A 16,831-nucleotide genomic window follows, 5' to 3' on the forward strand; every position below is an offset into this window, starting at 1 on the left:
CATATAAATGGAATCATACACAAAATGTGACTTGGTGTCTGCCGTCTTTCTCATAGCATGTTTTCAAGGTTCATCCATGTTGTAACATCTATCAGTACTTCATTCCTTTCCCTGGCTGAATAATACTCCACTGTACGGATATGCCACATTTTGCTTATCCATTCATTAGCTGATGGACATTTGGATTGTATCCACTTTTTGGCTACTATGCAGAATGCTGCTATGAACATTCATGTACCTTTTTTTTTTTTTTTTTTTTTTTTTTGAGGCAGAGTCTCACTCTGTGACCCAGGTTGGAGTGCAGTGTCGTGATCTCTGCTCACTGCAGCCTCGACTTTTCTGGGCTTAGGTGATCCCCTGACCTCACCCTCCCAAGTAGCTGGGATTACAGGTGTGTGCCACCTCACCTAGGTAATATTTGTATTGTTATTTTTGTTTTATTTTATCGAGATAGAGTCTCACTTTGTTGCCCAGGCTGGAGTGCAGTGGTGCGATTTTGGCCCACTGCAACCTTTGCCTCCCAGGTTCAAGCAATTCTCCTGCCTCAGCCTCCTGAGTAGCTGGGATTACAGGTGCCCACGACCACACCTGGCTTATTTTTTTTTTGCATTTTTAGTAGAGACGGGGTTTCACCATGTTATCCAGGCTGGTCTCAAACTACTGACCTCAAGCGATTCAACCGCCTCGCCCTCCCAAAGTGCTGGGATTACAGGTGTGAGCCACTGCTCCTAGCCTAGTATTTGTATTTTGTAGTAGAGACGAGTTTTCATCTTGTTGGCCAGGCTGGTCTTGAACTCCTGACCTCAGGTGATCTGCCTGCTTCCACCTACCACAGTGCTAGAATTACAGATGTGAGCCACCGTGCCCGGCCTCATGTACAAATTTTTGTTTTAATGCCTGGTTTCAATTACTTTGATTGTATACATAGGAGTACAGTTGCTGGGTCATATGGTAACTCTATTTTTAACTTTTTGTGGCACAGCCAAGCTATTTTCTACAGTGGCTGCACCATTTTACAATCCTACCAGCAATGTTCCTATTTCTCCACCTCCTTGCCAACAGTTGTTATTTTCCTTTTGTTTTTTATATGGCATTCTAGTGGATTTAAATTGGTATTTCATTGTGATTTTGATTTGCTTTTTTTTTTTTTTTTTTTTTTGAAACAGGGTCTTTCTTTGTCACCTAGGCTGGAGTGCAGTGGCTCGATCTTGGCTCACTGCAACCTCTGCCTCTGAGGTTCAAGTGATTCTCGTGCCTACAGCTGGGACTACAGGTGTGTGCCACCATGCCTAGCTAGTTTTTGTGTTTTTAGTAGAGACAGAGTTTCACCATGTTGTCCAGGCTGGTCTCGAACTCTTGACCTCAGGTGATCTGCCCACCTTGGCCTCCCAAAGTACTGGGATTACAGATGTGAGCCACCATGCATGGCGATTTGCATTTTTCTTAATGCCTAGTGCTGAACATCTTTTCATCTGCTTCTTGGCTATTCCTATATCTTTGGGGGAACTGTCTATTCAAGTCCTTTGCCCATTTTTAAAATGAGTTGCTTGTCATTTTTAGGGAGTTGTAAGAGTTCTTTTATATATTCTGGATACAATGCCTTTGTACACCCAGATGTATAAGTTGCAAATATTTTCTCGCATTCTGTAGATTATCTTTTTGCTTTCTTGCTAGTATTCTTTGATACACAAAAGTTCTTAATTTTGATGAAGTCTGATTTATGTATTTTTAATTTTGTCGACTGTGCTTTTGGTCTCCTATCTAAGAATCCATTGCTAAGTTCAACATACACCCTTGTTTTCTTCTAAGAGAAGAAATTTTCACTCTTACATTTAGGTCTTTGATATTTCGAGTTAATTTTTGTTTATGTCGGGAGTTAGGCACTGGGATTTTTAAAAGCGTCTGCAATGATTCTTTTTGTTGTTGTTATGGTTGTTGGTAGAGAGATATTTATTGGGGGATTTACGGAAGCACGGCCTTCGGTAGCAGCAAGCCAGGTAGATCTTCTGTAATGATTCTAACGGAAGCCAAGGTTGAGAATCACTGCTGCAAATGGCTGAGAAGGAGGGGCTGGAGGTTAGCTATAGATACCTATCTGAAGAAGGCGTGATGGAATTGGGCTGAAAGGCAAGAGTTGGTGCTCTCTGAGTTACCAGTTTCCTTTGGAGAGAATCAAGTTTGCTCCTGAAAGCCTTAAGGAGACATTTAAAGTTATCAGGAGGGCTCATTCCTCTGACAGCTAGAGCTGAGGGACTCATTTGAGGGTGTCTGGAGTCTGGTTGGGGAGGGAACCAGCAGATGAGGTTAGTGGTTTCTGTGTGGGAGGAGAAACCACAACACACATGTTCTGAGACTTGCTCTGGATAGTCAGCAGGTAGACATTAGGCAACAGCAGGTCTCCCCACACCTGTGTCTAGTAACAGGTGACTCTGGTAGTGCAGCAGAATCACCCTACATGCTTGGGGATTGAATTGTTTCCTCATAAAGTACACTGATTGCTAAGAACTCTTATATGTGACTCGTATAGGGATTACTAGCTTTGCAAACTTTAAAAGTCATCTGAAGATAATTTCATTCTTCCTTAATGATTCAGAAGGAACTGTGGCACCTTACAGTGCCTTAAAGCATCTCTCTCAGCCTGTAAAGAAACCACACTCATTGGGATCACTTAGTGTGCTTGTTAAAAATGTATATTTTGGGGCCCTACTCCAGATGATTGAATTCAAATTCCTGCATCAGAGACAAGGAATTTGGATTTTAAAACAAACTCCCATATTTTAAAATGTGGCCTTAAGTGCACTAGTTGAGAACCACTATGATTCATCCCTGTGAACAATTATAGAAGAACTATTATGAGCTTTTAACTTATAATTTGCACATTTGCCTGTAAAATAGGGGTATAAGGTTCAATTATATACTGTCCTAACAAGTGCATTGGTGTCCACCTGAAAATGTATTCATATATTTGTTCCAAAAAGGTACTAACATTGTTTTTCCCAAATGATTTTGTATCTTCACCTTGTTTCCTGGTTGTTTTTTTTTTTTTTTTTTTGAGAGTAATTTGTTCTTGTGAAATCTCAAACATCTCTAATAACAGTAATGGATGTCATTCCATCCTCTCTGCATTTTATTTTTCTGCACCTCCATGGTGGGCAACTCATTTTCTGCCAGCTGGTGCTCTCTTGCCAATGCACTTGGCCAAATTGAAATTAAGTGTTACCCATCAGAAAAAAAATATAGCACTATCAGTTGCACTTGTTTATTTTTCTGAGGATTTTTTTTTTTAATCCTCAGAAATGACTACTAAGTTGGAAATAAACTGGACTTTTCAGATTGTTTTTAAAAAGTCATTTATTTTTAAAATTTATTTATATTTATTTATTTTTTTTTCGAGACAGAGTCTCACTCTGTCGCCCAGGCTGGAGTGCAGTGGCACAATCTCAGCTCACTGCAACCTCCACCTCCCAGGTTCAAGCAATTCTCCTGCCCCAGCCTCCTGAGTAGCTGGGATTACAAGTGCCCACCACCATGCTTGGCTAATTTTTGTATTTTTAGTAGAGACAGGGTTTTGTCATGTTGGCCAGGATGGTCTCAAACTCCTGGCTTCAGGTGATCCGCCCACCTCTGCCTCCCAAAGTGCTGGGATTATAGATGTGGGCCACTGCACCTGGCCAAAACCATTTAATTTAGATGTAACCCTTGTGCTATCATAATTTGAGGGAGATCTAGAACAAAACTGGAACAGTGTGGCAAGACCACAGAGGTGAGGGTGAGCTAGAGCGGAAGGTGCCCCATTTCCTCAGGTATAGCTTATAGGTCAGCAGGAGCACCTGCCCAGCTGTAGAGGCCATTCCACCAAACATAGACACGGAGGTTAAGATGCCGGGTTCCAGATGCTTGGCATGCTCTGGCTTGATTCTGCTAAGAACCAAAAAACTCAGATATCTAATCCAGAGGGTGGTGTATGGCAGCTGGAGGTTTCAGACAGCAGGCAACACCATGCCATTGGCTAGAGCTGTGCCATGATTCTGGAATACACATACATTCATGACTGTATCCCATCCAAGGCTGGTGATGGCAGGAAATAGGCAGTGAGCTTTGGCACCTGGGGGAATGATGGGGGCTGACAAAGGCATTGGGAACATGGCCAAGCAGGCGATGTTCAGCGCAGGACACAGACCTTAAGGGTGAATGGGGTGAAAGTCACAGGAAATGGGAATTAAGTCCAAAGCCCAAGCAAATGGGCCAAGCAGACATCATGTTCCAGGGACTGTGGTGAGTCATAGCATCTACTGTCATACTTTGCTGGACTGGAACTCCTACCAAAAACCCTGGAGATTCATTGCATTCAATGGATGGGTAGACTTCTTGTAAGTAGTATTCATCCATGCTTCAGAGATTTGAAAAGAGTATCAACCAATCAAGGCTTCACGATATTTCTTTTTTTTTTTCTTCTTTTTTAATTCTAAAAAAATATGGGATACACAGTATTTCAAAGCACCACACTGAATTGTGCCTGAACCAACTGCGGCTTCAAGAGAGGGAGATTTTTAATATGTAAGAGAGCACCTTGGTCTCTTTTGATGTGTATTCTCCATTTCTTTCTCTTCTCCCATCATTTCTCTCTTCCTTTCCTCTTCCTCTTCCTCCATCTTTTCTTCTTCTCCATCATCTCCTCCTCTTTTCTTTCCTTTTCCTTCTCACCTTTCTCTTTCCCTTCTCCTCTGTGTCCTCTCCTCTTTTTCAGTTAAAATTGCTGGGATAACTCTCTAGTCAGATTCCTCTTTTAGGATGCTGTGATTCCCCTCATTACTCACCCCTCCAGGACAATGAACACTCACAGGGAGCGTTTTCTTCTCATGGATATTCCTACTTCTCTTTTTGTTTGTTTGTTTGTTTTTGAGACAGGGTGTATTAGTCCGTTTTCATGCTGCTGATAAAGACATATCTGAGAGTGGGTAATTTATAATGAAAAAGAGGTTTAATGGACTCACGGTTCCACGTAGCTGGGGAGGCCTCACAATCACGGTGAAAGGCGTGTCTTACATGGCAGCAGACAAGAGAGAATGAGAGCCTAGTGAAAGGGGTTTCCCCTTATAAAACCATCAGACTGGCCGGGCACAGTGGCTCATGCCTGTAATCCCAGCACTTTGGGAGGCTGAGGTGGGCGGATCACAATGTCAAGAGAGCAAGACCATCCTGGCCAACATGATGAAACCCTGTCTCAACTAAAATACAAAAATTAGCTGGGTGTGGTGGCAGGCACCTGTAGTCCCAGCTAGTTGGGAGGCTGAGGCAGGAGAATTGCTTGAACCCGGAGGTGGAGGTTGCAGTGAGCTGAGATCGCACCACTGCATTCTAGCCTGGTGACAGAGCAAGACTCCATCCCAAAAAACCATCAGATCTTGTGACACTGATTCACCACCATGAGAATAATATGGGGGAAACTGCCCCCATGATTCAATTATTCCCCACTGGGTCCCTCCCACGAGACATGGGAATTGCGGGAGCTACAATTCAAGACGAGATTTGGTGGACGCACAGCCAAACCATATCACAGGGTCTCACTCTGTCCCCGAGGCTGGAGTGCCATAGTATGATCATAGTTCACTGCAGCCTCAAACTCCTCAGCTCAAGCAATCCTCCCACCTAAGACTTCTGAATAGCTGAAACTACAGCTTTACACCCCACACCCAGCTAATTTTTTAAAATTTTTATTTTTAGTAGGGACAGGGTCTTGCTAGGTTGACCAGGCTGGTCTTGAACTCCTCCTCAAGTGATCTTCCCATCTTGGCCTCTCAAAGTGCTGGGATTACTGGTGTGAACCACCTCACCTGGCCTACTTCCCTTTTACTCTTGTGCCTCCTTCTGGAATGACATTTTCCTTCTCTTGAGGATTATCCTTGAGTCCATTATTTGTGTGTTTACCCAAATGATGAGTGGTGTCATTTTTTTCTTCCTCATTTCCCTAGTCTCTCTCTTTCCCAGCACCTGGCTATTAGATTGACTGATGGTTTCCCCTCTTAGGTCTGGGCCTAACTCAAGACTTATATTCACAACTTCATCCCTAACATCCAATTCACTCTATGGGGAACAAGCCCAGGGTGTTACCTGTGCTGCATTTCACAGAACTCCTTTCTTCTTGTGTTGACCCAATTCACACTGTTGGGATCCTGTATTCGTTCATTTTTCATGGTTTTTTCAATTTCTCTATCTAGTGCTTCAAGCTCCCTGAAGATGCTAGTTTATTCTAGAAGCAAAAGATACTTGGTAATTGTCCTGTGTAGTTCTTGCGAGTTTCTTGCTCTAAGGTAGGTGGGATAAAAAAAAGGCTGGATCCGCTGCTCTTCTTAGAGTCCTGGTCACTTGCTAGTCACCTGGAGCTTCTTGACTAATCCCAAGAATGGCCATACTGCTCTGCCTGTGTCTCCAGTATTCCCCAAGGCTCTTGTGCCCATGTCCCACCCTCCTAATATTAATGTTTTTCTTAATCACAGCTGAGCTTGCCATGGTTTCTTTGGACCTTCCTGCCACATTATCTGGTCATGTTTCATTTCTGCTTCCATATATGTAATTTAACTCAGTCCAGGTAAAATGCCCCAGCTATCCAGTTGTGCCTTTCTATGTTGCTGGTGTTTATAGTGGTCCCAATATTTTATAAGTAAAAAGAGCTGATGCTGGGGTGTATAATATTTCAATGAGTAACAGGTTAGCAAATAGGGTTTCTAGATGTCAGAAAGAGGCAGGCCAATGTCCTACTGCAGAATGGCCATCTGTTTGGGCAAGTCATCTCTCAGAAAGGGAACCTTCTAATCTGGCACTTGCCCTTGCCATTGCCTTGGCTAGGTAGTTGCAAATGACCATGCAGTTCTAGCACTGTACACCTCCAGGGAGCAGTGTCTCTACAGACTTCAGTGGGAATCTCATCTTCTAAAGGTGAGCAGTGCACAACCTGCAAATGTCCTTGGAGATCCTGAGCCTCAATCACCTGGTGATGCCTCTTTCTAACTGTCCATTACACTGTTCAAAAGCTCTGGCACCTCCTGGGAAGCAGAAAGAGATCAGAGTTGGGGGTTTCAGGATGGGGCTTAAGGGCCAGAGCTCTGTTTCTCCACACCCCTTCTCCTAGTTGGGACCCAGGACATTGCTGCTTGTCTTCTGAGGTCCTCTCAAACATGAGGCTGACCTCCCTTTATCTCAGAAGGTAGAGCATGACTGTCTCAAGAGATGGGGTCTGCACCTTCACTGCACCAAGGGTCAGCCCTGCTTACCAGCCTGCTTCTCCCTGTGGGCCCTTAATCACAAAAGACCACATTTCATTCTCCCACTGTACCACGGGCATTCCCATCAGCTTCTTTCTAGAACAGAAACTAAACAACACAAAATTAATCTTCAGCAGGTGTTCTGTCTGCTTAGGTCAAAGAACTGGTGAACTCTGAGTATCACAAAAATTACTGTAATTAAAACAAACAGGTCTTTCAACCTCAGGCTGATGGCTACTAGTCTCTTCCCTTCCCCATCTTCTACCTTCTCTCTACATAGGATATACTCTTGGCTATATATACTCTCTTGGATATATATCTTACATATCTGAAAATTTTTTTTCTTTTTCTTTTTTGATATAGAGTCTCGCTCTGTCATCAGGCTGGAGTGCAGTGGCACAATCTCAACTCACTGCAACCTCTGCCTCCTGGGTTCAAGCAATTCTGCCTCAGCCTCCCGAGTAGCTGGGGCTACAGGTGCACGCCAACATGCCCAGCTAATAGGCATGAGCCACCGCGCCCGGCCCTATAGCTGGCTTTTTTTCACTCAGCGTAATGTATTTGAGATGTATCTATATCATCAAGTATATCACTTATATATATATTTTCCTAAATAGTAATTCACTGTATTAATATGCCACAATTTTTTATCCTTTTCTTTATTGATAGATACTTGGATAGTCTACATTTGGAGGATACTATGATTAAAGCTGCTATATTCTTTTATAAATCTTTAAATGGACATATGTTTTCATTTCTCTTGAGTAAATACCTAGTAGTGGAATTGTTCTATCATAGAGTAAATGTGTTTCATTTTGTAAGAAACTGCCAGTGGGGCGTGGTGGCTCATGTCTGCCAGCACTGTGGGAGGCTGAGGAGGGCGGATCACCTGAGGTCAGGAGTTCAAGAGCAGCCTGGCCAACATGGTGAAATCCCGTCTCTACTGAAAAATACAAAAATTAGCCGGGTATGGTGGTGGGTGCCTGTAGTCTCAGTTACTCAGGAGGCTGAGGCAGGAGAATCGCTTAAACCTGGGAGGCAGAGGTTGCAATGAGCAAGATGGCGCCATTGCACTCCAGCCTGGGCGACAGAGTGAGACTCCATTTCAAAAAAAAAAAAAAAAAAAAAAAAGAGAGAAAAAGAAAAAGAAACTGCCAGACTTTTTCAAAGTGGTTTTCCATTTTCTACTCCCACCAAAATTGTACGGGAGTTCAAGATGCATCGCATCACTGCCAGTTGGTGCTGTCAGTTTTTCCAGTTAGAGTCATTATAGTGGGTATAACATGTATATCATTATAATTTTTAAAAATCAACTTTATTAAGGTATAGTTAACAGAAATAAAATTTACCTATTTATATTTTAATGAGTTTTGACAAATTTAAACACCTATAGAGCCACTACCACAATCAAGATCCAGAAAATTTTCATCACCCAAAAACTCCCCTTATGCTCTTTCCAGTCGATCCCCCAGTCCTGTTTCCAGGAAAAGGCTAATCTGATTTATATCATTACATCACAGATTTGCCTTTTTAGAGTTTCATATTAATAGCATCATATAGCACGTATTGTCTTGTGTCTGGCTTCTTTAACTCATAAATATTGTTGTGTGTATCATTCATTCCTTTTCACTGGTAAATAGTACTACATTGTAGAGATATATTACATTTTTTATTCGTTCACCAGTTGATGCAAATTTGGATCGCTCCCCCCGCTTTTTTTGCCTATTATGAATGAATCTGCTGTGAACATTTGTATACAACTCTGTGTGTACATATGTTTTCATTTCTCTTGGGAAAATACCTAAGAGTAGAATTGCTGGCTTGTGTGTAAATTGTGCATTTACTTTTACAAGAAACTACCAGGCTGGGCTCATGCCTGTAATCCCAGCATTTTGGGAGGCCGAGATGGGTGGATCATCTGAGGTCAGGAGTTCGAGACCAGCCTGGTCAACATGGCAAAACCCCATCTCTACTAAAAATACAAAAATTAGCTGGGTTTGGTGGCGGGCATCTGTAATCCCAGCTACTTGGGAGGCTGAGGCACGAGAGTTGTTTGAACCCAGGAGGCAGAGCTTGCAGTGAGCTGAGATGGCACCATTGCACTCCAGCTTGGGCCACAGGAGTGAAGCTCTGTCCAAAAAAAAAAAAAAAAAAAAAAAAGCAAAATACCAAACAAACAAAACAAAAAAACCCCAAAACAACAAAAAAAGAAACTACCAAGCTGTTTTCCACAGTATTTGACCCTTTTACATTTCTACCACTGATACATAGCAATTCCACTTGTATCACATCCTTGCAAACACTTGGAATTGTCAGACTTTTGGTTTTAATCATTCTAATTTTGTGTAACGGGAGCTCACTATGATTTAATGATGTTGAGCATCTTTCATGTGCATATTCATCTTTATACTTTGTCTTTTGTTAAGTGCCTGTTAAAATCTTTTGTCCTTTAAAAAAATGAGTTTTTTTATTGAGCTGTTAGAGTATATTCTGAACATAAAATTTAAAAAAAATTATAAATATCTCTCAGTTTGTGGCTTGTCTTTACGCTTTCTTAATAGTTCCCTTCAAAGAATAAGACATTCAATTTGAAAAAATCTGATTCAATCAGTTTTTTCCTTTTAAAGTATGTAAATTCTTATGAGAAGGGGTTTCCCCGTGTTGGTCAGGCTGGTCACAAACTCCTGACCTCAACTGATCCGCCTGCGTCGGTCTCCCAAAGTGCCGGAATTACAGGCGTGAACCACTGCGCGCGGCCTGAATTTTTGTTTCACAATAATTTGTATTCATTCCTTTATTTATTTTCCAACCCACTTATTCCAGCTCAGGGTCGTAGGTGGCTGGAGTCTATCCCGGCAGCTCAGGGTGGACAGACAGGATAGCATTCCATCGCAGGGTGCACTCACACACTCCCACCCACCCTCCTACACTCACTGTCACTCACTTGGACTGGGACAATCTAGGCACAGCAGTGAACCCGAGTGCACTTCTCTGGGATGTGGGAGAAAACCAGCGTTTCCAGAGAAAACCCACACAGACAGGGGAAGAATGTGCAAACTCCCCATAGGCAGTGGCCTTGGCCAGGAATGAGTTTTTTTTTTTTTTTTTTTTTCCTCATCAATGTTATAACAAAGTGATGTTGAATGAAACAACATTATCTGAGGACTTGCTGTGTGGATTTCTTGTGTCCTGTGTAAAATCTTTACCAACTACCAGATCATGTTTTCTTCTAAAAGATTTATAGTTTTAGTTTTTGTGTTTAGCGCTATGTTCCAGCTCAGGTTTTGTACATGAGGTAAAACATTGGTCAAGATTCTTTTATTTTTCTCATACGGCTGTTTAGATGTTCCAGCACAATTGGTTTCAAAGACTATTTCTCCTGCATTGAATTATCTTGAGACACCTGTAGAAAATCAATTGACTATATGTGTGTAGGTCTATTTCTGTTCTCTTAGTCTGTCCATTGGTCTTTATGTCTATTCTTTGTTTTTTTTTTTTTTTTAAGTCAGGGTCTTGCTCTGTTGCCCAGGCTGGAGTACAGTGGTACGATCTCAGCTCACTGCAACCTCTGCCTCCTGGGTTCAAGCAATTCTTGTGCCTCAGCTACCTGAGTAGCTGGGACAACAGGCATGTGCCACCATGCCTGGCTAATTTTTGTATTTTTATTAGAGACAGGGTTTTGCCATGTTGGCCAGGTTGGTCTCGAACTCCTGACCTCAAGTGATCCACCCTCCTTGGCCTCCCAAAGTGCTGGGATTACAGGCGTGAGCCACCGTGCCCAGCCTCTGTGTCTATCCTTATGCTCATAGCACATTGTCTTGATTACCGAAGCTTATGGCAATATATAAAGTCAGGTATTGTAAACCTTCAAATTTTATTCTTGTTTTTCAAAATAGTTTTGGCTAGTCTAGTCTTTTCCATTTCCACATAAACTTTGGAATCAACTTGTCAATTTTTACAAAAATGTCTGCTGACATTTTTATTGGATTTGCATTACATCATGTAGATTATCTTGGGGATAATTTACATCGTAGCAATATTTAGTTTTAAAGTTTATGATATGACATAACCCTCCAATTATTAGGTCCTTAATTTATCTCAGCAATGTTTTAAGATTTTCATTTTGTAGGTTTTATACATATTTTGTACTATTTATCTTCAAGTATTTCATGGTTTTTGAAGTGTACAATTTAGTGGCATTAAATATATTCACAATGTTGTGTAACCATCACCACTATCTATACCTCAAACTTTTATCTATGAATTTGCTATTCTAGATTCCTATTCCAAGTGGAGTAATACAGTATTTGTCCTTTTATGTTTGGCTTAATTCAGTAAGCATAGTTTTCGAGGTCCAATCCGTCCATGTTATAGCATATATTAAAATTTTGTCTTTTTATAGTTAAATATATGCCACTGTATAAAACATACTGTAATGAATACTGTATTTTGTTTATCCATTCATCTGTTGATGGATACTTAACACTGTTTCCACCTTTTGTCTATTGTGATTAATGCTGCTGTGAACATTGCTGTGTAAATATCTGTTCAGGCCAGATGCAGTGGCTAATGCCTGTAATCCCAGCACTTTGGGAGGCTAAGGCAGGAGGATCACTTGAGGTTAGGAGTTCGAGACCAGCCTGGCCTACACAGTGAAACCCCATCTCTACTAAAAATACAAAAAGTAGCCGGGCATGATTGCAGGCACCTGTAATCCCAGTTACTCAGGAAGCTGATGTGGGAGAATCACTTGAAGCAGGGAGATGGAGGTTGTAGTGAGCCAAGATTGCACCACTGCACTCCAGCCTGGGCAACAGAACAAGACTTCATCTCAAAAAGAATCCTATATGTATATCATTTCTATCTCTATCTGTATCTCATCTATCTATATATCTATATCTATATATCTGTTCAGGTCTCTGCTTTCAATTCTTTGGATATATACCTAGGAGTAGAATTCCTGGGTCATATGATAGTTTCATGTTTAACCTTTTGAGAAACTGCCCAGCTGTTTTCCACAGTGGCTGCACCATTTTTCAGTCCTACCAGAAACATGTGAGGTTTCCAATATTATCTACACCTTCACCAACACTTACTATTTTCTGTTTTTTTCTTAAAATTTAAAAATTATAGCCACTCTAGTAGCTGTGAAATGTTATCTCATTGAGGTTTTGATTTGCATTTCTCTAATGCCCAATGATGTTGAGTATCAGTTCATGTGCTTATTGGTCATTTGCATATCTTCTTTGGAGAAATGTCTATATGAGTCCTTTGCCCATTTTTGAATTGGGTTATTGTGATTTTTGTTGAGTTGTTTATATAGTCTGGAAATTAATACTATATCTGATAAAACATTTCCTCCCATTCAGTAGATTGTCTTTTTTGCTTTCTTGATAGTATCTTTTGATGCACAAAACTTTTTAACTTAAGTGAAGTCCAGTTTATCTATTTTTTCTTTTGTTGCCTGTGCTTTTGGTGTCATATCTAAGAATCTACTGCGAAATTCAAGGTCATGATGATTTACTCTGTGTTTTCTTTTAAGAGTCTTGTAGTTTTAACTCTTAATTTTAGGTCTGTGATTCATTCTGGATTGTTTTTTATGTGTGGTGTCAAGTAAGAATCCAATTTCCTTATTTTGCAGATGGATATCTAGTTTTCCCAACACCCCTTGTTCAAAAGACTGTCCTACCCCATTAAATGGTTTGGATGTCCTTGTTGAACATCAATGAACATATATGTGAGGGCTTATTTCTGGGCTGTTTTGTTCTGTTGGTCCATATGTCTGTCCTTATGCCACTGTTATGTAGTTTTAATTACTGTAGCTTTGTAATAATTTTTGAACAGAATGTGTGAGCTTTCCAACTCTATCTTCTTTTTTAGGATTGTTTTGGCTATTTGAGACTTCTTGTAAATTGACTCTTTTAAATCATTAAACCAACCTTGCATTCATGAAATAAATGTTATTTACTCATAACATATTCTTGTAATATATTGCTGGCCTTGTTTTCTTGGATTTTTTTTTGCATATTTTATTGATGATTTTGCATCTAAGTTAATGAGGGATAAGCTGTAGTTTCCTAGTGTTATGAAATCTTTGTCAGATTTTGGTATATGGTGATACTATCCTTATTGAATGATTAGGATATATCTGCTTCTCTTCTATTGCCTAGAAAAGCCTATGAAAGATTGGCATTATTTCTTCTGTAAATGTTTAACATAATTCACCAAGGAAGCTATGCAAGCCTGAAGTTTTCTTTGTAATTTTAAAATTTTGAATTCAATTTCTTTTATATATAGTGCTATACAGATACTCTATTTCCATTTGAAAGAGTTTTGATAATTTTTGTCTTTTAAGAAATTTGTTCCATTTTTCTAAGTTGAATTTATTGTTATTATCCTTTCTATACTTTTAATTTTTGTATGTGATTTATCAACTTTATTGAGCTTATAAAAGAGAATCAGTTTTGCTTTTATTGATTTTTTTCTGTATTATTCTTCTGTTTCTATTTCATTGATTTCTGCTTTTTTATATTCTATTCCTTATACTTATTTTGGGTTGAATTTGTTCTTCTTTTTCTAGCTTTTTAAGATGGAAGCTTAGACCATTGATCATACTACTTTTTTTGCCTTCTAAATTAGCATTTAAAGTTTCAAAACTCCCTTGGAGCACTGCTTTAGATGCATCCCACAAGTTTTGTGTCTTGTGATTTCATTTTCATTTAGTTTATTTACTGTGCATTTGAAATTTAGAAGGTATCTTCCTGTTACTAATTTTCATTTTCTTTTCTGTCATGGTTAGAAGATGTATTCAGTATGGTTTTAATCTTTAAAATTTGTCGAGACTTATATTATAGCCCACATATGTTCTATCTTGGTGAATGCTTCAGGTGCACTTAAACAAAAATGTATGTTCTTTTGTGGTTGGGTGAAATGTTGTATAAAGGTAGATTGATGAAATTGCTTCATAGTGTTGTTCAAGTCTTTTGTTTCCTCACTAATTTTTCCATGAAGTTGCTCTATTAATGACTGAAGAAGAAATAATCAACTCTTTTTCTCTAATTGTGGATTTCTTCTTTCAATCTTTTTTTTTTTTTTTTGCTTCATTTATTTTGAAATATCTCTTTAGTGCAAACACATTTAAGTTTTTTTTTTACAACTGATTGATAAATAGTTCTCTTTATTTAATATGAATTTTCTCTTTTTCCTTCTAGTAATAGTCCTTGTTCTGAAATCTACCATTATTTTACTGTAGCCATTCCACGTTTCTTTTGTTTCATGTTTGTATGATATCTCCTTTATCCTTATGTGGAGGAGTATATTAATTTTCGAATGTTAAACTTCTTTATGTTCCTGGGATAAACCCTACTTGGTCATGAGGTATTATCCTTTTCTTATATTTCTGTCTTCTATTTGCTAGTGTCTAAAAAATCCTGGTCTGTAATTTTATTTTCTTGGAATGTATGTTGGATATTAGCCTATGGTTTTCTTTGCTTTCAATGACTTTTTTTTAGGTTTTAGTATCAGTGCTATGCTGGTTTCACCAAATGTATTGTGAAGTGTTCCCTCTGGCTGGAAAAGGTATTAAAACTAGTATTAATTGCTTGAGTTTACCAAATTATCTGGGCCTAGAGTTTTCTTTGTAGAAATAATTTTCATCACAATTTCAATTTCAGTGATACCAGGCCATTCTTTCTATATCTTCTTGTGCCTGTTTTGGCGAGTCATATTTTTCAAGGAATTTGTCCATTTTATATAACTTGTCAAATTTGTTGTCATTTAGCCATTAATAATATTTTCTTATTATCACTTTATTATCTCTGAAATCTTATAGTGTCCTCTCTTTTTTCATTGCTGGTAGTAACTTGTGTTTTTTTTCTGATTTTCTTAATCAATCTTGATAGAGATTTATTAATCTTATTGATGTTTCAAATAGCCAAATTTTGGCTTCCTTTTTTTCATTTCATTAATTTCTGCTCTTTATTATTTCCAGATTTATACTTGTTGTATTCGTCTGTTCTCATGCTGCTAATAAAGACATACCTGAGACTGACTGATTTATAAAGAAAAAGAGGTTCAATAGATTCACAGTTCCACATGTTTAGGGAGGCCTCACAATCATGGTGGAAGGCAAAGGAGGAGCAAAGTCACGTCTCACATGGTGGCAGGCAAATGAGTGTGTGCAAGCAAACTGAACTTTATAAAACCATTAAATCTCATGAGACTTATTTAGTTTGAGAACAGCACAGGAAAGACCCACCCTGATGATTCAGTTACCTCCCATCAGGTCCCTACCACACATCGGGATTATGGGAGCTACAATTCAAGATGAGATTTGGATGGGAACACAGCCAAACCATATCACTTGTTTTGCATTTAATTTGCTCTTCTAGCTTCTGAGGATGGAAACATAGCTCATTAATTTTAACTTTTCTTGTTTTCTAATATAAGTATTTAAATTTCCCAGGAATCAGTGCTTTAGCTATATCTCACAAGTTTTTATATGTTGTATTTTCATTATCATTTAGTTAAAAGTTTTTAAAACTTATTTCATTATCTTATTTGGTCATTGAGACTATGCTGTTTAATTTCCAACACTTAGGAATTTTCTAGATATCTCATTGTTATTTATTCCTAATTTTAATTTCATTGTGGTCATAGAACATGTTCTGTATTTCAATCTTTTGAAACTATTGACACTTATTTTATGGCCCAGTAAGTGTTGTACCTTAACATTCCACATGCACTTGACAAATATATATATATATCAAGTGGTTATAAGGTATACGCTTCTATAAATGTCAGTTAAGTCCAATTGGTTGATAGTGCTGTTCAAATCTAAATCCTTACTAAACTTTTGTCTGCTGCTTCTGTCTGTTACTAAGAGATTGGTATTAAAATCTCCAACTATGGGCCGGGTGCGGTGGCTCAAGCCTGTAATCCCAGCACTTTGGGAGGCCGAGACGGGCGGATCACGAGGTTAGGAAATCGAGACCATCCTGGCTAACACGGTGAAACCCCGTCTCTACTAAAAAATACAAAAAACTAGCCGGGTGTGGTGGCGGCGCCTGTAGTCCCAGCTACTCAGGAGGCTGAGGCAGGAGAATGGCGTAAACCCCGGAGGCGGAGCTTGCAGTGAGCTGAGATCCGGCCACTGCACTCCAGCCCAGGTGACAGAGCAAGACTCCATCTCAAAAAAAAAAAAAAAAAAAAAAAAAAAAACAGCAAAAAACAAAACTCCAACTATGATTATAGATTTGTCTGTTTCTTCCTTTGGTTCTGTTAGATGTAGCTTATTTTAATTTTAAGATCTGATATAGATACATACATATTTAGGATTGTTTGTGGTCTTGATGAACAGAACCTTTCATCATTACGAAATGACCTCCCTATCCCTGACAATATTCCTTGTCTTAAAGCCTACTTTATTTTGTAACAATATAGCCTCATCATCTTTTGCTTTCTGGGTACATGTTCCTTTTTCTCTATCTTTTTACTTTTAATTTGCTGTATAGTGACCTCATGGAGGGCAGGATTAACTTCGCCCCTCAAAATAGGTTTGGATGTCAAGA

The sequence above is a fragment of the Macaca nemestrina genome, chromosome 8 (assembly GCF_043159975.1).
Source record: "Macaca nemestrina isolate mMacNem1 chromosome 8, mMacNem.hap1, whole genome shotgun sequence".
In the NCBI taxonomy this organism is placed as follows: domain Eukaryota; kingdom Metazoa; phylum Chordata; class Mammalia; order Primates; family Cercopithecidae; genus Macaca; species Macaca nemestrina.